Source organism: Eretmochelys imbricata, chromosome 12 (genome assembly GCF_965152235.1).
Source record: "Eretmochelys imbricata isolate rEreImb1 chromosome 12, rEreImb1.hap1, whole genome shotgun sequence".
In the NCBI taxonomy this organism is placed as follows: domain Eukaryota; kingdom Metazoa; phylum Chordata; order Testudines; family Cheloniidae; genus Eretmochelys; species Eretmochelys imbricata.
Window position 1 is genome coordinate 38,122,348 of NC_135583.1, and position 20,628 is coordinate 38,142,975.

The 20,628-nt window shown below is 42.7% G+C and overlaps 1 long non-coding RNA gene across 1 annotated transcript; it reads left to right on the forward strand.

Moving 5' to 3' along the window:
* LOC144272822 (uncharacterized) lies at window positions 1-19,965 on the forward strand. Its single transcript, XR_013347681.1, has 3 exons — window positions 1-318; window positions 2,933-2,998; window positions 19,290-19,965. It is a non-coding gene; the product is annotated as an uncharacterized LOC144272822 (long non-coding RNA).
* Window positions 19,966-20,628: the final 663 nt, after the last annotated feature.

Consider the following 20,628-nt stretch of genomic DNA (forward strand, 5'->3'; position numbering starts at 1 on the left):
CTGTACCCCCTGTCTGTCTGTCTCTGGCTTCCTGTCTGTATGTCACTGGCCCGTAGAGTTTCATTGCATGTTCCTCCATCTGTCTGTGCCTTTGATTCTCGCCGTGCCTACTCCTGTCCTGTTGTCCCTCCCTTTGACTTTCCCTCTGTCTGTCCTACAGTCTGACTCTGAAATAGAGGTTTTGCACATTGCTGCATCGTCCCCCAGAACGAGAATGTTGTGGCAGGTCACATCCCACCGCAGCGCAGTCTTGCTTCAGTAATTGAGATGCTTCCGTGCATGTCACACGACGAGAAAGTCTGGACAGTCCTGCAAACGGTAGGGCAGGTAGCAGCCTTGCTGTGCCCCACTCCTCCAGCTTTAGATCTCCGGGTGCCTTACTGATGTGAATGAATTAATCCTCATAACTCCCTGTTATCAGAGCAGAAACTAAGTCATAGAGACTGTGATTCATTTGTTCTTAAAATCTCTGTTATATTAGCACGAGTGTAGCCAGGGCGCAGGTGCTTTAATCATGGTGTCTGTGGTGGAATAGGTGCTGCTCTGTAAACATGTATGAGTGCTGTATGTCAGGGGTTCTCAACTTTTTTCTTTGAGTCGATGCCCCCTCCTCCTCCCCAAACATGCTATGGAAACTCCACGGCCCACCTGTGCCACAATAACTGGTTTTCTGCATATAAAAGCCAGGGAAGGCGTTAGGGGATAGCAAGCAGGGCAATTGACTGGGGCCCCATGCCACAGGGGCCCCCACAAAGCTACATTGCTCAGGCTTTGGCTTCAGCCCTCAGTGGTGGGGCTCAGGGCCCTAGGTTTCAGCAGCATGCGGTGGGGCTTCAACTTTCTACCCTGGCGCAGAGCGAGTCTAATGCTGGTCCTGCTTGGTGGCCCCCCTGAAACCTGCTCATGGCCCCCCAGGGGGCCCCGGACCCCTGGTTGAGAACCACTGCTGTATGTTGATTGCGGGTATTTACTATGTGAGTATATTGGTATAGTTTAGTAGGCAGCTGTAAGGAAAGACAAGCAGGAAGGAAAAAGATGGCTCAAAATAAGCCAGAAAGGTGTAGTTTGGGAGCAACCAGGCTGCAGAAACCAGGAACAGGGACTACACTGGGGTATTTGCAGAAATTAGTAGGGCTGTCGATTAATTGCAGTTAACTCAAGCGATTAACTAAAAAAAATTAATCGCGATTAATCGAACTGTTAAATAATAGACTACCAATTGAAATTTTAAAAATATTTTTGGATGTTTTTCTACATTTTCAAATATATTGATTTCAATTACAGCACAGAATACGAAGTGTGCACCGCTCACTTTATGTCATTATTTTTGGTTACTAATATTTGCACTGTAAAAATGATAAACAAAAGAAACAGTATTTTTTAATTCGCCTCATACAAGTACTGTAGTGCAATCTCTTTATCGTGAAAGTACAACTTACAAATGTAGATTTTTTTTGTTACATAACTGCACTCAAAACAATGCAAAACTTTAGAGCCTATAAGTCCTCTCAGTCCTACTTCTTGTTCAGCCAATCGCTAAGACAAACAAGTTTGTCTACATTTACAGGAGGTAATGCTGCCCACTTCTTATTTACAATGTCACCATAAAGTGATAACAAGCGTTTGCATGGGACTTTTGTAGCCGGCATTGCAAGGTATTTACTTGCCAGATATGCTAAACATTTGTACACCCCTTCATGCTTTGGCCACCATTCCAGAGGACGTGCTTCCATGCAGATGACGCTTGTTAAAAAAATAATATGTTAATTAAATTTGGACTGAACTCCTTGGGGGAGAAGTGTATGTCTCCGGCTCTGTTTTACCTGCATTCTGCCATATATTTCATGTTATAGTAGTCTTGGATGATGACTTAGCACCTGTTCAATTTAAGAACGCTTTCGCTGCAGACTTGACAAAACACAAAGAAGGTACCAATGTGAGATTTCTAAAGATAGCTACAGCACTCAATCCAAGGTTTAAGAATCTGAAGTGCCCTCCAAAATCTGAGAGGGATGAGGTGTGGAGCATGCTTTCAGAAGTCTTAGAAGAGCAACACTCAGATGTGGAAACTACAGAACCTGAACCACCAAAAAAGAAAATCAACCTCCTGGTGGCATCTGACTCAGATGATGAAAATGAACATGCGTTGGTCCGCACTGCTTTCGAGTGTTATTGAACAGAACTCATCATCAGCATGGACGCATGTCTTCTGGAATGGTGGTTGAAGCATGAAGGGACATATGAATCCTTAGCACATCTGGCATATAAATATCTTGTGACACCAGCTACAAAAGTGCCATGAGAACACCTGTTCTCGCTTTCAGGTGACGTCGTGAACAAGAAGCGGGCAGCATTATCTCCTGCAAATGTAAACAAACTTGTTTGTCTGAGCGATTGGCTGAAGAAGAAATAGGACTGAATGGACTTGTAGGCTCTGAAGTTTTACATTGTTTTATTTTTGAATGCAGTTATATTTTTGTACATAATTCTACATTTGTAAGTTCAACTTTCATAATAAAGAGTTTGCACTACAGTACTGTTATTAGGTGAACAGAAAAATACTATATCTTTTGGTTTTTATAGTGCAAATATTTGTAATCAAAAATAAATATAAAGTGAGCACTGTACACTTTGTATTCTGTGTTATAATTGAAATCAATATATTTGAAAATGTAGAAAACATCCAAAAATATTTAAAATAGATGGTATTCTATTATTGTTTAACGTTGCGATTAATCACGATTAATTTTTTTAATCACTTGACAGCCCTAGAAATTAGGCCTGCATAGGTTATCATCAGGGTAGGTAAGACTTTAGGTAAGGCAGGTATGTACATAGACTGTTGTTTTAAAAAAACCTTTTTCTCTAAATGCTTTGTTTCTAATGCAAAATAAACAATACTTTGTTAAGAAGGCTGTTTTGTCACTGTCAGAGACTCCTGAAGCATTGGTGCCTGAATTCACTTGGATCTGCTGGATAACAACAATTGATGCATAAGGTACTGTAACTCAGGGCCCAGCCTAGGAGTAGGGGAATCGTGGGATTCCACCCTGGAATAAGTAAAGGTATGAAGCTCAATACCAGGAGGGGGTATGCTCAGGCCTAGTTTACACTAAAAATTATGTTGGTTTAACTACGTCAGTCTGGGATGTGAAAAATCCACACCCCTGAGTGGCATTGTTAAGCCAACCTAAGTAATTCTTCCATCAACCTAGCTACTACCTTTTGGGGAGGTGGATTACATAGGCCGATGGAGAACCCCTCCCCTCAGCGTAAGTAGTGTCTGCACTGAAGCAGTGTAGCTGTACCGCTGTAGTGTTTTAAGTGTAGACAAGACCTCAGAGAGGCCACAAAGGGGACAGAGGTGCAGCCAGACCTGTAACCATGACAGTGTCATTTAACGCTGCTCAGAGCAGGTCTACATACAATGATTTAAAATGTCGGCGGTTGCTGTTGCCTGATCTATATTAGGGCCTTGGGCTGCAGGGCTAAAAATTGCTGTGTAGACATTTGGGTGTGGGCTGGAGCCCGAGCCTGAACATCTACATGGCAGTTTTTTAGCCCCAGGAGCCCAAGCCACATGTGCCGGAATCAGCTGACCCGGGCCAGCTGTGGGTTTTTTAGCCCCGTGTAAAGATACCCCATATGGTTAAACACTTTGCTTGATTGCAATGCTCAGCTTTTTGCAGGGTTGAGCCTTGAGTCCTTCTGATGAGACTGCCCTGTTACCAGACCTAGAGAGTTCTATCCCAAGAACCAACTCCAAAAATGCTGCATCAGATAGTCACAAAAATTAAGAAACATAAAAGGCAGAAGCAATTTCTCAAGTAACCAGGTCCCAGGCTATTGTTGGTATCACTGGTTGTGACTAGCACCTAGAATTGCACCCAGAAGCAGAGATAGCCCATGAACAGAATAGAACTCAGGTGTGATATGCTCACAGTGCCCCAGCTCCCTTCACTCAGAAGGCAGGTAGCAACACTCAGCAACAGATTTAGCTTCAGGGTTCAGCAAAAAGGCAACTTAATCTCTTTCTGAAAGGTATGTGAAATGCTGTACCAAACTTGCCGAACTGGTACCCGTTGTACTGCATTTTTTAAAATACCTTCAGGGCATGACTGAATCTTAGTATGTGTGTGTACATACCTAACCAAGTGGGCCCGAATTGACCCTTATTGGGGACTGGTTTCAGAGTAACAGCCGTGTTAGTCTGTATTTGCAAAAAGAAAAGGAGTACTTGTGGCACCTTGGAGACTAACCAATTTATTTGAGCATAAGCTTTCGTGATGCATCCGATGAAGTGAGCTGTAGCTCACGAAAGCTTATGCTCAAATAAATTGGTTAGTCTCCAAGGTGCCACAAGTCCTCCTTTTCTTTTTGCGAATACAGACTAACACGGCTGCTACTCTGAAACCTGTCAAAGTGAGTCCAAGTCTAGATCTGGGTTCTATTCCTGGCTCTGCCACTGGACTGCTCAAATAAATTGGTTAGTCTCTAAGGTGCCACAAGTACTCCTTTTCTTATTGGGGACTGTGGGCACTAATATACTGCAAACAGTACAAATTAATCAGAATAAATAAATGTATTTGCTACAATTTTTTAAATGTTATGTCCCACATGGGAATACATATTGCTCAAATGAAAACATAGATTTAAAAATCCTCAGATGTCTATTAATTACCAGTTGTGTCTATGGATGGTATATAGGCTTTAGAAGGCTATGAAGCGGCACCATTCTGCCCTCAGCTATACCCTTGCAACTCTATCCACTTGAAGGGGCTGATGATATAGGTGCAGCAGATTAGAAGCTGGCCCAAGATACATTGTTTTAATTATTTGTCAATTGTCTTAGAAGTTTTATTCTAATGTAACTAAAAGGGGACACTAAATTCAACAGAATGACTCAGTGAGAAGAGATTAAAAGGACTGGGACTGCTCAGTTTAGAAGTGAGACGACTAAGGGAATATATAAAACATTAGTGGTGTAGAGAATGTGAATCAGGAAGTGTTATTTATCCCTTCACATAACATGAGAACCAGAGCAATTAAATTAATAGCCAAAAGGTTTAAAACAAACAAAAGGAAGTATTTCTTCACACAATGCAGTCAACCTGTAGAACTCGTTGCCAGGAGATATTGTGAAGGCCAAAAGCATAACTGGGTTCAAAAAAGAATTAGATAATTTAATGGAAGATAGGTTCATTGATGGCTATTAGCCAAGATGGTCAGGGATGCAGTGACATGCTTTGGGTGTCCCTAGACCTCTGAATGCCAGAAACTGGGAGAGGATGACAGGATGGATCACTCCATAATTGCCATGTTCCGTTTATTCTGTCCTTTCCCTCCACTCTTTGCTTTGTTTGTTACCTCTTTGTCATGTCTAATGTAGGCCCCAACCCTCCTCCTTGAGGTAGGGTCCTGTCTACCATCTGTCTGTTAAGTACCTACAGTACTATGTTGGTGTAGGAATAATGATGAATATTGTAGACCCAGAAAAGATCTAAATGCAACAGAACAAATCTCCTATATATGTTATACCCTCTGAACAAGTGCAGTGATATTTGATTTCAATTTACTCTGTTATATAAGCATCTTTACCCTCTGGCATCATCATGTCCTAGATTTTTTTCACCTTTGCTGTTTGAGATTGATAGATTAAGACTACCTGAATGGCTTCAAATGTCTTTGAATTGTAATTAGTTGCAGTTGCAGGGATTTTACCAGAGCTCTTTGAAATCACTCTTGAAAAATACATTTGGTGCTGATGTCAGAATCAAAAGCCTTAGGGAAAGCTTCTCACAGACGTTTAGTATCTTCAGAATTTACTAAAGAGGTGGGCTGAAATATTTAGGGTAGGTATTGAGACTGGTGTATTATATTATTCAGACTTTAGGATCAAGAATCAATCATTGGTAAGATCTAATGGGTTCTAGTTTGACAAATTGAAAGCGGAAAAGTTGAAACACTCTTGTTATTTATGTTAAAGTTTGAACTGCCCAGAGCCATGTGTGCTGCCAGACAGTTATTATAACTTATACAAACTTCACAGAAAAGAATTTGAAAGCCTGATTCTGATCACAAGTAGAGCAGTGTAAATCCTTAAATAACTGGATTTACTCCAGATTTATACTGCTGTAACTGTGATTAGAATTCGGCCCTACATCTTTTCAATGATTTATCAGAATTTGCTTTTGGCAGAGACAAAATAACTTGCACTTGTCTACAATTTCCTTAGATACTCCTGTGAAGAAGAAAATCAATAATAATTTGGGTATGAAATTAGAAGAAAGAATATTAAAATTAATCCCCCTATATTTCAGAGGAGTGAGAGGGTTAAAATGACAATTCTAGTTGGTTCTCAGGTTTATGGGTGGTCAACTTTCTTTATTCAACTGATCTTTTAAAATTGCTTTTTAGTGGACAATCTTGGTTTGTTTCCATGGGGAATCCCTAGAACACACTGTACGCAACTCTGAAACAAAACAGTGAGGACAGGATACCAAACATTTGGCAAACTAAACATTTTGAGAACCACACCCAGCTCGAGGGGGAAAAAAAATACTAATGCTGAACTGGTGGTGTACTTTCCATGGCAACACCTTCTGCTAAACCCAGGGTTGTGAGTTCAATCCTTGAGGGGGCCATTTAGGGATCTGGGGCAAAAATTGGGGATTGGTCCTGCTTTGAGTAGGGGGTTGGACTAGATGACCTCTTAAGGTCCCTTCCAACCCTGATATTCTATGATTCAAATGGGGGAATCCACAAATAAACATATAACCAAAACAACATAAAGAAACAAAAGAAATTGTGGCTTTGCTTCAACCACTTGGATTGAATGTTAACAGAGAAGTCCAGAATGGGTTGATTTCTTTTTATGGCTCATAAATGTCTAGATTTGCTGGGTGATAGCATTGATTACTTGGCTATGTTCCATCATGACAAGGTGTTGAAAAGTTTTGTTGAGTTTATGTCAGTTTTGGATTATGTTGCAGGCCAGTTTATTGATATAAACAGTCTAATGCCTTTACTTTTATCAAATGGTATGTAGTGAGTTCTGTAAGCTTGTTAGGAAAGCAGCAGCGGATTGTTAAAGGTTGAGCTTCTCTTTGCTTCTGAAGTGTGTGGTTAAGATAGGAACCTGATAAAAAGCAGGTAATTCCAGCTGGCAGGGTAAAGCTAATATGGACTTAATCTTCGCTACAGATACACTGTTACTGAAATCTTCCACTCTTTATCAAGCAGGCTCAAAAACTTGGGGAGGTTTTGGAGCCTGGACTAACACTAGCATGGGTCATTCAACATGTCTTCATAGGTGACTAGTAAAGAAGTTTATTTGTTAATTTATTTTGACTGAGAAGAAATAAAAAGCACCTGCTAACAAGCTCTGGGTGCCCTACCAATTACAAAAACAAAATACAGTGCCATCAGCTGAGCTTTCTCCTCCAGCCGCAGCACCTACTCAAACACTGCCCTCCACCCCATACAGTGGCCAATACCTGAATTCACCTAGTCTAGACGTGATAAATCGACCCCCGAGCACTCTCCCATCGACTCCTGTACTCCAGCTCCGCGAGAGGTGCAAGTGGAGTCGAAGGGGGAGCGGCAGCAGTCGACTCACTGCAGTGAAGACACCACGGTAAGTTGATCTAAGTATGTCGACTTCAGCTACGTTATTCACATAGCTGAAGTTGCGTAACTTAGATCGATCCCCGCCCTTACTGTAGACCAGGGCTAACACATACTTCGGAACATGCTACATACAGTAAATCAATTCACTTAAACTCTTTGAAGACCTAATAATTGATAAGGTCTGATCTTTCTGATTTTAAAATGAATACACCATCACTCTTCTTCAAACAAATGAACAATGCCTTAATCTTTTTTTTTATATATGTTTTTAAATGGAATAAGTCAAGCTTCCTGAACAGTCCTGCAATACAGTAGAAATAAAACTAGCAGGGTAGCAAGTACAAAACTTTTAAACAGACTGTCATCTTGTGCTAAGAAAACATCTAAAAACGTCAGAAAAGGGAAAAATACTGTCATCTGACTAATTCAAACTGTGCACTAGAAATAAATTACTAGATTTTTTTTGTGGATCTTTTTCTACATTAACAAGGTCTGGCGCTAAGCTAGGCTCTGGAGAGAGAAAGTATGCATTTTTTCCAGATTAAAAAGTAAAAGACGTTTTTCAATGCTGGTGAAAGACCTATAGTTACAAGTTGTGCCACTTGTTGAGTGACTTATTCTGTCTGTTCTGAGAAGATTTAGTGCAGCTTTATTCACTGAAGTTTTCAGAACACAATAAACCAACTTTACATTTTCTGTTCTGTGGAGGACAAAACAAGGAATTGGCTGAAATTAATTCAAATTCATTAGGGTAACATGGCACTTTACATCCTTGTAAAATTATATTATGAATTAATATGGAATTGCTGAGTGACAAAGAATCTTGCATGTTGTATGTTACATAAGGATTCCATGCTCTGGAAGATTTATACAATACAATAATGCATCACTGCATTTGGAAACCAATCTCACAATAACTGGCTTATTGAAATGCCAAGCAATCAATGGCAGAATATTTATTTTGTGGTTTCAGAGTAGCAGCCGTGTTAGTCTGTATTGGCTAAAAGAAAAGGAGTACTAGTGGCACCTTAGAGACTAACCAATTTATTTGAGCATAAGCTTTCGTGAGCGAAAGCTTATGCTCAAATAAATTGGTTAGTCTCTAAGGTGCCACTAGTACTCCTTTTCTTATTTTGTGGTGTTACCTGCCAAAATGCATTTATGAATGAGGAACTATTAAACGTCTGCAGTCTGCTTTGTTTTCTGCCACCCAGGTAAAATAAAGCTGTTTGGTCATTACACAGGTGAATATAAAGAGTACTGTTTGATGATTCAATTGAACAAAGTATCACCTTTCTCTATATTCAAACAGGGCCAAAATTGCACTTTTTGAGAAAACTCAACAAAACTAATACATTTACAGAAATGAAAAAAGTATTCTGGATGAAATGCACTTTCTATGTGTAGTGTTTTATTATTTGTTATTACCCTGTGATATGATCTGCATACAAGTGATTAGACGTGCCTACCTCATGAGGAGCCCAGCCGCAAGTCATTTGTAGATATGTTAATAGTATTGTATACCACTAAACCCCTTGTGTCACCCAATCTTATTTTGCATTTTAGTAAGGAATTTAATGTGGATCTTCTATACAGCCCATTTGGGGGCTTTGTGTATTTCTATCAAACCCTGTTTTCTTGAATTAATAATTTCAGTGTTTAATCTGTATAAGCCTGATCCAGAGCTCTTTGAAGTTAATGGGAATCTTTCCATTTACTTTGATGGGCTTTGGATCAGGCCCTAAAAGTGGTTTCAGTTACATTTACAAATATGGCTTTCATGGAAATCAGTCAGACCATCAGATAGAAAAAATACTTCTTTTGCACCCTGTGCATGGTTACAATTTAGAATCATAACCAGACCAATGACACCCATTGGCTCTCACTGCACAAATACTGAAGAATGATGTTTTAATCTCACACAACCAGGAGTGAAGGAAATAGTCTAGATAATATCAGGCTTTTCCATCTCCAGTTTCTCTCATTCTGTTATCTTTTGAAATTCTACTTTTGTTTTTTTGCAATCTCTTTTCAAGGTCTCAAGTTCCCTGTGTTGGTCTCTACTGCTATATTAGAAAGACAGTGAGAGCAAAACTTATTATTCTTATTGTCTGTGCCCCTCTTAGATAGCCCTCACTGTTGCTAACTCATACAGGTGTTCAGGGCACTATTTTAATCAAAATGAAATATACTCACATGCAGCATTCCTGTTTATCTGAGTGCAGGTGACCATGCTGCAGGGTCTTGCTGGCACCAATCGCTGCCCCCGAATAGTTTTCAGCTGCTTGCATAAATGTGCCAGACTAATTACCTTTATGCTGTTCATTAGTACAATCCTGGCACCTTGGTCAGACTTACAGCCAAAACAGCTTTCAAGAGCCTGGCAACCTATCAACACAAAGCAGAGATAAAAAGCTATGCAAGTACAGCTTTAAGATAACCAAGTGATCTCCGATCCTTTTTATAAGCCATTCTAACTGCATGGTACACACCTTTCTTTAGGGGGAAAAGAGACAACCACCCCGAACAAACAGTTAAATTTCAACAGCTCCCTGGTCTGGCTTCCTCATTGGTTGTAAAAAAAAATTTGGGGGGGCAGGGCTAGTTGATGATTATTCTGCATGTGCTTTTCATGCCTCTTTTTTTGTCTGGCTCTGCAAACACTGCAGATTTGGAGAAATCAATCTTGTCATATGGAAGGAAAGGTTTCTTATTCATAAATATTACAATTGCTTCAAAAATCTTCATGTTCTATTACTTTTGTGGTGTTAAATTGATCTTAATTTTGTTTTTATAAAAATCACAAACATGACAATTGCTTGTTACTCAAGCTGAGCAATTTAGAGAAGGCAGCTGGGGCAGGGGAGATATAAAGCCCTTGCAGGAGAACAGATGGAGAAAATATTTTAATACAACATGCCATGCAGTGCAATCTGATGCATTTCAAAGGCTATGAATTTGTTCTTTAGAATTATCTCGATAAGACATCCCAGGAGAGGAGTAGTTTTGTAGTATCTAGGGACAAGGATGAACTTCCCCAGAATCAAGGAAATCTCCCTCACTGTCCTTTTCATGACAGTTCAACCACTGTATCAGCCAGGCAGTACTGTTTTCATTTGGGGACAGATTTAGGATTTTTCCATCCTGTATTTTTAGGAATAAAAGCACAAACATTCTATTCCCTATTTGTATTCTTTCACATATTTTTTCCAAGAACTCTATTGCTTTATATGACATGACTGTATGTAAATCCCTTCCTTTCATTTCTTCATTTCCCCCTCACAATGCTCAATATTATGACATGGCACTTGGCTTCGGAATCTCTGTGGTGGTACTGATACAACAAGTACCTTCTGGAGCAGGGTTTCATTCAGGCTAGGTATGCAATCTTGGGCAAGCGTTTCACTTGGTAATGGCTATTCATAATGTTATAAAGTAGCAACCAGGCCTGGATAAAGTGAAGCTATTAGAAACTGAACCCCCTAAATGCCTGATGGCACCTTTCACAGTTCTCAAACAAGTGCTTACAGAAATTACATGGTTATGTGCGTATTGTAGGGAGAGTTTCAGGAAGAATGTATTTATAACTGTGTTTAAGGAAGAGGAAAGGTATTTTCTGAGGAAAGTTCCTCAGGGTAAAATAGAGTCATTTATGAATTGGTAGCAACTGTAAGATGTTGATTAAATTGTGAGGTCAAATGTGTGTTGCTTTATTTTGATCTTAGCCCTCAATCCTCCCTATGTTGCTGTATGTTAGAGTCTAATTAGAGGAAGAATGAAGAGGACCTATGTAGGAGACAATAGTCCCTGAATTCTACCACGCTGTACTGCCCCCTCAATTTGTCGATGTGTGAAACTAAAATACCAAATAAACTAAAGTGTCAGTCTTCATCTAATGTAACTTTTTCCCCACAATAGGACCTAACCAATAGGTCAGAGAGCCAATGACTGGGATGGTTCAGGTCAGATCCTCAGCTACTGAAAAATCAACATAATTCCACTGAAGTCCATTGAACATAGCTCCATTGAGGTAGATCTGGCATTTTGTATGGCTGTATAACACAAATGGCCGTGCAGTTTGGATGTTTTGCAAAATCCTATATGTTAGTATCTACTTCTAAGCTTAGAGCTGCCCCCCAAAATGTCCTTGGCTGCAAGACCTGGTCAACAAAGCTTTGGAGCCAAAGCAAGCTTATTTTTGGCTTCAGCCAAATATGGCTTTGGTTAAGTGCACCAGAGTTTCCAATTTATGCTTCCTGCAGTGAGTCTAGTTTAGCAAGTGGGTTTAAAAATATTTGCTGATCTGTCTTTTCAGAGGCTTCTCATTCCAATACCATATTTTAATCTCTTTCCCAATTAATGAGTTAGATTAATTAATGTCTTCAAAGCACTTTGAAGATGGAAAATGCTACATAAGGACTCTTACTATTAATAATTTAAACAAACTTTCTCTACAAAAAGGAATATTAGCAAAAATAATAAACACACATCTGACCTACTTTTTCTTATGTTTGTTTGCATACTCCAAGCAGTTTTAATCCCACAAAACAATTGCTTCAATTAGTACTGTCCACTCATTATTTTATGATTAGTCTCACAAGATTTGGGGTTCTCTTTAAAGCTCCCTCCCCGCTCGAAGTCAGGGGACTACATGAAAATCTCAGCATTAATTTAAATAGAAAGTAAGTTTCTAGCCTTTATGGTTGTAAAATAAAGCTTGGAAAATATGACCACCCCCTGCCCGCGACTCAAAAACAAAAGGCAGATGAAAAGTACTCAGAATGTACTGGTAACCAGCTCTTGATTTTTAGGGGCTGACTCACAATTTTTGAATGCTTGGGCTCAGTAATATTTGTTCAATGCCCATTTTTCCCCGTAAACACTGAGGAACTGTATGCTAGGTCAGGCCAATAGCTTACCTATGACAATGCAGATGTAATAGGAACGGCCAAAATCTGCTCTTATTTACCCAAGTGTAAATTTGTAGTATCTTCACTGACATCCACCGAGTGCAAGTGAGAGAAAAATTTGGTTTATATATTTTGAAGCATAGAGATTCATCACAGGAAAATGGAAGTGAGGAATTATGAACTTTCAGACCTAAAAAAAATATTTTTTAATTCACTAAAAGTAAACGTGAAGCATTTTTTTATGTTTTAATGTTTTAATGTTCTTTTTAAAATCTGTTGAAGCACCTCCTACTCAGTCTGGCTTCAGGCTAACTGATGCCTCAGTTTCCCCCACTCAGGTCGGATCCCTTGACCTTCCCAGGAAGGATACACTCCCATGCTCAAATTTCCTTCCAGGCACAATTTTATTCTTCTAAACATAAAAGTTTGGCAAAACCATCAAAACCGAAATTGTTCTTCTGCCCACCACAGGTTATAGATCCCAGGGACTTTTCCCTTTGCCTCTCTCAATGCTGAAAGAAAACACCCTTCCTTTCAGTCACAGAATCATAGAATATCAGGGTTGGAAGGGACCTCAGGAGGTCATCTAGTCCAACCCCCTGCTCAAAGCAGGACCAATCCCCAATTAAATCATCCCAGCCAGGGCTTTGTCAAGCCTCACCTTAAAAACTTCAAAGGAAGGAGATTCCACCCACTCCCTAGGTAACGCATTCCAGTGCTTCACCACCCTCCTAGTGAAAAAGTTTTTCCTAATATCCAACCTAAACCTCCCCCACTGCAACTTGAGACCATTACTCCTTGTTCTGTCATCTGCTACCACTGAGAACAGTCTAGATCCATCCTCTTTGGAACCCCCTTTCAGGTAGTTGAAAGCAGCTATCAAATCCCCCCTCACTCTTCTCTTCCGCAAACTAAACAATCCCAGTTCCCTCAGCCTCTCCTCATAAGTCAAGTGTTCCAGTCCCCGAATCATTTTTGTTGCCCTCTGCTGGACGCTTTCCAGTTTTTCCACATCCTTCTTGTAGTGTGGGGCCCAAAACTGGACACAGTACTCCAGATGAGGCCTCACCAATGTTGAATAGAGGGGAAGGATCATGTCCCTTGATCTGCTGGCAGTGCCCCTACATATACATCCCAAAGCGCCATTGGCCTTCTTGGCAACAAGGGCACACTGTTGACTCATATCCAGCTTCTCGTCCACTGTAACCCCTCGGTCCTTTACTGCAGAACTGCTGTCGAGCCATTCGGTCCCTAGCCTGTAGCGGTGCATGGGATTCTTCCGTTGTAAGTGCAGGACTCTGCCCTTGTCCTTGTTGAACCTCATCAGATTTCTTTTGGCCTAATCCTCTAATTTGTCTAGGTCCCTCTGTATCGTATCCCTACCCTCCAGCGTATCTACCTCTCCTCCCAGTTTAGTGTCATCTGCAAACTTGCTGAGGGTGCAGTTCACACCATCCTCCAGATCATTAATGAAGATATTGAACAAAACCAGCCCCAGGACTGACCCTTGGGGCACTCCGCTTGATACCGGCTGCCAACTAGACATGGAGCCATTGATCACTACCCGTTGAGCCCGACAATCTAGCCAGCTTTCTATCCACCTTATAGTCCATTCATCCAGCCCATACTTCTTTAACTTGCTGGCAAGAATACTGTGGGAGACTGTGTCAAAAGCTGCATCAGGGCCTAGTACAGGAGCCCATTTCCCCTCCCCAACTCCTCTCAGCTGATAGCCCTCTGTTCTTTACAGGGATCACCTGACACACACCCTCCCCCTTCCCAGCTGGGTCTGATCACTGAAAAGGACTGAATTGACCCAGCCCCTTAAAGGTGCAGATCACCTTGTTACAAATTCACTTATAACAAATGTGGTTTTGAATAGGAAATGTCTTTCCTTGCTGAAACTGGTTTTTGTTCATCATGCACATGTACTTCAATTTGTTATTGTAGGGTTGCTCATCATGAATGCAAAGCTGAAGGTGTTGGTTTTATGCCCTTTACTCTCATTTGCTTTTGTGTTCTACTGAAGTTGATTTATCTGTGGTATTTTTCTTTCTAAAACCTACTGCTTAGGGTGAGTTGTCTGCAGGGATGAAAGTAATTTAAAGGACTTACTGGTACGCCGAAGTCCTGGGCAAGGGGGCGGGGCCTCAACCGGAAGGGGTGGGGCCTTTAAATCCCCAGGGCCTTTAAATTGAGATTTAAAGGGCCTGGGGCTGCGGTAGCAGTGGCTGGGAGCCCCGGGCTCTTTAAATCACCGCCGGAACCCCATGGTAGCGGTAGCGGCCGGGAGCCCCGGGGCTCGGGCAACGATTTAAAGGTCCCGGGGCTGGGAGAGTCCCAGACTCCTGGCCGCCGCCGTGACCCCAGGGCTCTGGCAGTGATTTAAAGGGCCCGGGGCTCCGCAGTGGTAGCAGCTTCCGGAGCCCTGGGCCCTCTAAATTGCCGCCAGAGCCCCGGACTGCCACCGCTACCACGGGGCTCCAGCAGTGGGGCTCTGGCGGCGATTTAAAAGGCCTAGGGCTCCGGCCACTCCCGGGAGCCCTGGGACCTTTAAATTGCCGGCTTGGGGAAGCTGGCCCCTGCCGGTATGGTTGACTATGTACCACCGGACCGGCTTACTTTCACCTCTGGTTGTCTGTTAATACATTGCTTCACTACCCCTTAGCCGCTAGCCTGGAATCAAGGTGCCTACAGGCCACATGAAGTCAATGAGAGTTCTGCCTCCAAAAGGATGGCAAGATCAGGCCTTTAAGCATGCTCACAGTTATGAGTGTTTGAATGCCTGCTGTGTCCCTGAATTGTGCGCAATGGAGACACACTCTTTCTCTTCATGGAAAACTGAAAATCTGTTGTCGTCACTGTCAATTTCACTTTTTCTGGGTGTACTTTTCAGATTGCACGGGGCAAAGCTGATGCAATTAATTAAATATTTGCTTTCTTTCAACATACAACAGGGTAGTGCCATTATGTAAGCCCCGGCCAGCTCCAAACCCATGATATTAGTCAGAGGAAAATAGTGCCCGAATTAGGATTCCACTGGTTTGGAATTGTCCCACTTGGTTTTGGACTGAGAGAGGAAGAAATGTTACGAATATTCTTCTTCATGTACCAGGACTTGGAAACAACAGGTGCCCACCCACAGACCATACCAGCACCTCTCTGAAGCTACTATCTTTTTCTCACAAGCTCAGCTTTCATTCAGAAAAGAAGATTCAAGCTGTTATGGTCGCAAAGAAAACCTCAAAATAAATGAACTGAGGGCTTGTCTACACTTGAAACGTGACAGCAGTGTAGACCTGGCCTGAGTGTAACAGATACAGAGATGAGTCTGCGGAGAGTCTGGAACAATAGCTGTGCAAGGGCTGAACTGCCCCATTGATATCAACGAGGTGTTAACTCAGATGCTCAGTGGTTATAATTTGAAAGTCAACATCATTGGCTATTTAATTATGCATGAAAGAGAAGAGAGGGTGAGTCACAGATGTGCACAGTTTACTCTGAGTCTCATTTCCATGCCATAAGTGGGTGATGTTGGGGAGGTGCCAACACTCTTTTTCCCCCAGTCAAGAAGGAACCAAACCCAGGAACCCGGGAGAAACCCAGTGAAACCAAGCAGCACCGACAATTACATTCAGTATATTTGCACAACCTACTGTGAGCCATGTCTCATTAAGGTGATTCTCATGAGTGGAGCTTTCTTGTTCAGTGTGATCCCTGCCATGCAGAGACGACCTGTACCTGAAAGTAATGTTGGGGCAGAGTGAGGGCTATGGCTTCAGCAGATGTTACTGAGCATGCTCAGTCTGTGTGAACATGCTCAGTATAAGCCAAGCTGCAACTCTGGGGGAGCACGTGATCTGCCATCATTATGACAGACTGAATTAGTTCTGTTAAAGTAATCCTACTCAATTAGTCCTATTAAAGTAATCCTGAGTCTTCAGCTTTCCTACAGAGAGCTGGCAAAGGATGATATAAATTTCATTGTTCACAGCTGTTTCTCTCAGGCCTTGATCCTGCTTGGCATGCAATTGTGAGTGCAAAGATGTTGCACTCCAAACAAGCAGGAGTGGAAGCTAGATGCTGGCACAAGGAAGGGTAACCATGATGCTTAGGTTGTGTCTACACTGCCCCAGTTCAGACTCCGGGGGTGTGAACAGAAGTGTGTCCCAAAGTGCTGCATTGTAACTCGCCCATGTGGATGCTGCTTCGAGATTGGATTGATGTAGTCCTGTTTGAAGAGAATTATGTTAACATGAACTAGCAAACTTTTAGTTTGGGCTGCAGCATCCATGCGGGGGAATTACAGGAAGCAGTTTGGAGTACATTGCTGTTCACAACCCTGCAGTCCAAACTGTGGGGCGGCATAGACAAGCCCTCAGTCTTCTGCACTGAAGTCTCAAGCCTTCAGCATACCAGTTTCTTTGTAAGTAAGCAGGGTAAAAAGCTGGTGGAAACAAGGGACATCCAAAGAGTTTAGCATTTCCTTCATTGACCTCATAACTATTGCCCGGTAAAAGTAACCTCATGACTCACGTCCTTAACTCCCTATACTAACTTCCCATAGAATTCTGAATCAAGCTCAGGGTCTCAATTCTTATCTTCAAGGTGCTCCATGGCCTGGACCCAGGACACCTAAAAGACCATCTAAAACTCTTGGATTAAGATCGCTCCTCTACCACAATGAAACTTTCCAGAATAACAGTACAGCTGGTTTGTGCAAGAGACAGAACTTTCTCCAGGGCCTATGGGCCATCCCAGACTGGAACGAACCCTCCCAGGAACTGACCACCACAATCCTCGCCATCTTCTGCTCCAAATGCTTTTTCTTTAACATTGCCTTCTCTAACTTATCTCTAAAAGCAAATAAACCCATACCTAAACGAGACACTCCACTGCACATGATTCTTCCCGCCCCGGCAAGAGGATGAAAAAACAAACAACACATGACAGATGTTGGTCATATTGCTTAATGCATGACTGGAAGTCCCTCAGAATCCATAGTGATATAAGAGCCTACATAGAATAAAACAGCTGCATATGTTAGCAGTGTCCTCATTAACGTGGGATCTGATTCCCCTGTGCTCCCTTCGTGCTCAAGACATTGTTGATTCAAACTCAGCACTTTAGGGAATAGTTACTCGTGAGCAGTTATTTTAAGGGCACAATATTTTACTGTTAGAAAGACAGTTAAAGTGAATGAAATAGACACTTAAAACAATGATCAGAAGAAAAGAAGCAATGGCTGCTCAAACTTGCTGGGTACATTTTAGATCTTAGGATCATAAAAATGTTGGGCTGGAAGGTGACCTTGAGCAGTCATCAAGTTCCGCCCCTTGTGCTGAGGCAGGATCAAGTAAACCTAGATCATCTCTGGCAGGGGTTTGTCCCACCTGTTCTTAAAAACCTCCAGTGATGGAGATTTGACAACCTTCTTTGGAAGCCTATTCCAGAGTTAAGCTACTCAGAGGGCACATCTTCACTAGCAACCTTAAAGCACTCTTGTAGCTCTGGGGCACTGTCTACATGGGCACTTTATAAGCACTGAAACTTGCAACACTCAGGGGGATGCTTTTTCACACCCCTGAGCGAGAAAGTTGCAGTGCTGTAAAGTGCCAGCGTAGACAAGCCCTTACAGTTAAAACGTTTTTCCTAATATCTAACCTACATCTCCCTTGCTGCTGATTAAGCCCATGACTTCTTGTCCTGCCTTCAGTGGACATGAGAACTATTGATTCCTGGCCTTTGCATAACAGCCCTTAACGTATTTGGAGACTGTTCTCAGGTCCCCCCTCCGTCTTCTTTTCTCAAGACTAAACATGCCCAGTTTTTTTAACCTTTCCTCATAGGCATAGGTGCTGACCTTCTAGTGTGCCGGGGGGGTGCTCTCCCTGGCTCCACCCCAGCTCCCCCCACTCCACCCCTTCCCCAAACCCCACCTCCATCCTGCCTCTTCCCGTCCCCGCTACGCCTCTTTCCACCCCGCCCCTGCCCCGCCTCTTCCTGCCCCCGCCCTGAGCACACCCCACCCTTGCTCCTCCCCCTTCCCCACTGCATACCCAGTGCGTCCTGCGCACCGTGGAACAGCAGATCCATGGCGGGTGGGAGACGCTGGGGGGAGGAGGAGTCACTGATGGGGAGCTGCCAGTGGGTGCTAAGGACCCACAATTGTTTTTACATTTCTCTGGTACCTGAAATCAGGGGGGCTACTCATGGGCAAACAGTTATGCATGTGCATGTTTGCAGGACTGAGGCCTATGAGACTCAATTGCTGCTTAGGGTAAGGCCATGTCTGCACTCCAGACTTTGGTCCATGCAAGTTACGGTAGCGTACAGCTACCAGAGTTTATACATCGCTCATGTGCATGTATATTTGGCCGCTTGCATTCGTGCTGCACATACTCACCAGGAGTGCTTGTATTGTTGCAAAGTGAGGTGCAAAGTCCAGAGTGACACAAGCTGCCATCTGGTGCAATGCCCTTTGGGAACTTTTCATAATGTGTTGTGGAATAGAAATGACTTGGCCAGGCATCTCTGAGAACCAGCGATCAAGTTCCCAGCACGCAACTTTCTCCATCCCATAATGCCATCCAAGTCCCATAATTTTAATGCCTTTTTTTTTAATTCCACAAACCCTTGCAGCATTTTTCGGTGTCCCCCACCTCTGACACAAGTATGGAGCGTCCAAAGCGCTGTAGTAGCCTCATTAACATTGCAAATCCGGGACACTTGATTATTCTGTCTTTCCAGACCTTCAAGAAGTACCACAACACCAGAGGACACAACAATTTATTGAAGGACAGTTTGTTGAGGGACATAGTGTGACGGACAGACAGACAGTTTCCTGCAACATCCTGGGCAAACCTTATGGAAATAAGATAAACTTTACTGAACTAAATTAAACCTGATTGAATTAGGTTTAATACTTTTCTGATCCATTGTATTAAAAATACAATTGTGTATGTGCTCGTGTGGAATTGTATGTAACTCCTCTAAGAGGAGGAGGATGCTCATGAAATTTCTCTGGTTATTAGCCCCTTTGAAGCCACCCTCTGGAGAGGTGTGCTTATACTAGTTCAAACTGGATTCTCCAGGGACCAACAAACAAAGAAACGACTAATGGATCAGTAGCCTGGCTTTACACAGTCTGAAGGACTTCTTCCTGATCAAGCAAATGGACAGGATGTCTGGTCCGCAGAGGGCCCCAATCCTTAGGGAAAGGTTGGAAGAAATGGGCCTATTGAGGCCCCACAAGACTGTGTGCGCCTGTTCTGAGCTGAAGCTGTGATGAACTTGAGGCCACAAGGAAACCCATTGGGTGGGGTGTTGAAGAACGGCTCCTGCAAGAGCTCATGTTGGGGTTGGGGTGATCTCTGGTAAGCTTATTAGCATGCATGCAGGTTCTTTTATTGTTTTTAATATGTTTTCTTTGCAGTGCTTGTACCCTAAGAATAAAATGGGCTTGCACAGAAAGAGTTGTGTGGTAACTGTAACTGGGCAGTCACACTGTTAACCGTCTCTGTAGAGAAAGCAAGCAGGCCTGCTTGGGCAGCCTGTCTCTGCTGAGAATAACACTGCGATGGCAGGGAACCTGCTCAGCCTGGAGATAATCCAGTCAGAAGGGAGAGCAATACATGTCTCCACCCAAGAGAGGTGGTGGCCAGGGGAGCCAGAAGCCTGAGAGTGGGTGTTCTTGGTGGACCAGTGAGGGGAAATACCAGTGTAGTTGCCCTGAACTGGGACACATAATGGAAAACAATTCAAGGTTGTTGGTGGCATTCACAGCAGCTGGAAATGGTGAAGCGCCACTTCTGGGCCCAGGAAGCAAGCACTGACTGGTGGGATCCCATTATAATGCAGGTTTGGGACAATGAGCAGTGGCTGCAGAAATTTCAGATGTGAAAGGTCACATGCCTGGATCTGAGTGCTGAGCTCATCCGCCCTCCCCGCCCCGCATTGTCCTCCTCACTGTTCACAATAGGGGTCTCTGTCTCCTCCAAGGTATCCTTGTTGGTCTGTGGTACTGGTGGGGTCTCTGCCAAGTATGGTATGCAGCTCGTTATAAAAGCAGTAGGTCTGTGGTTCAGTA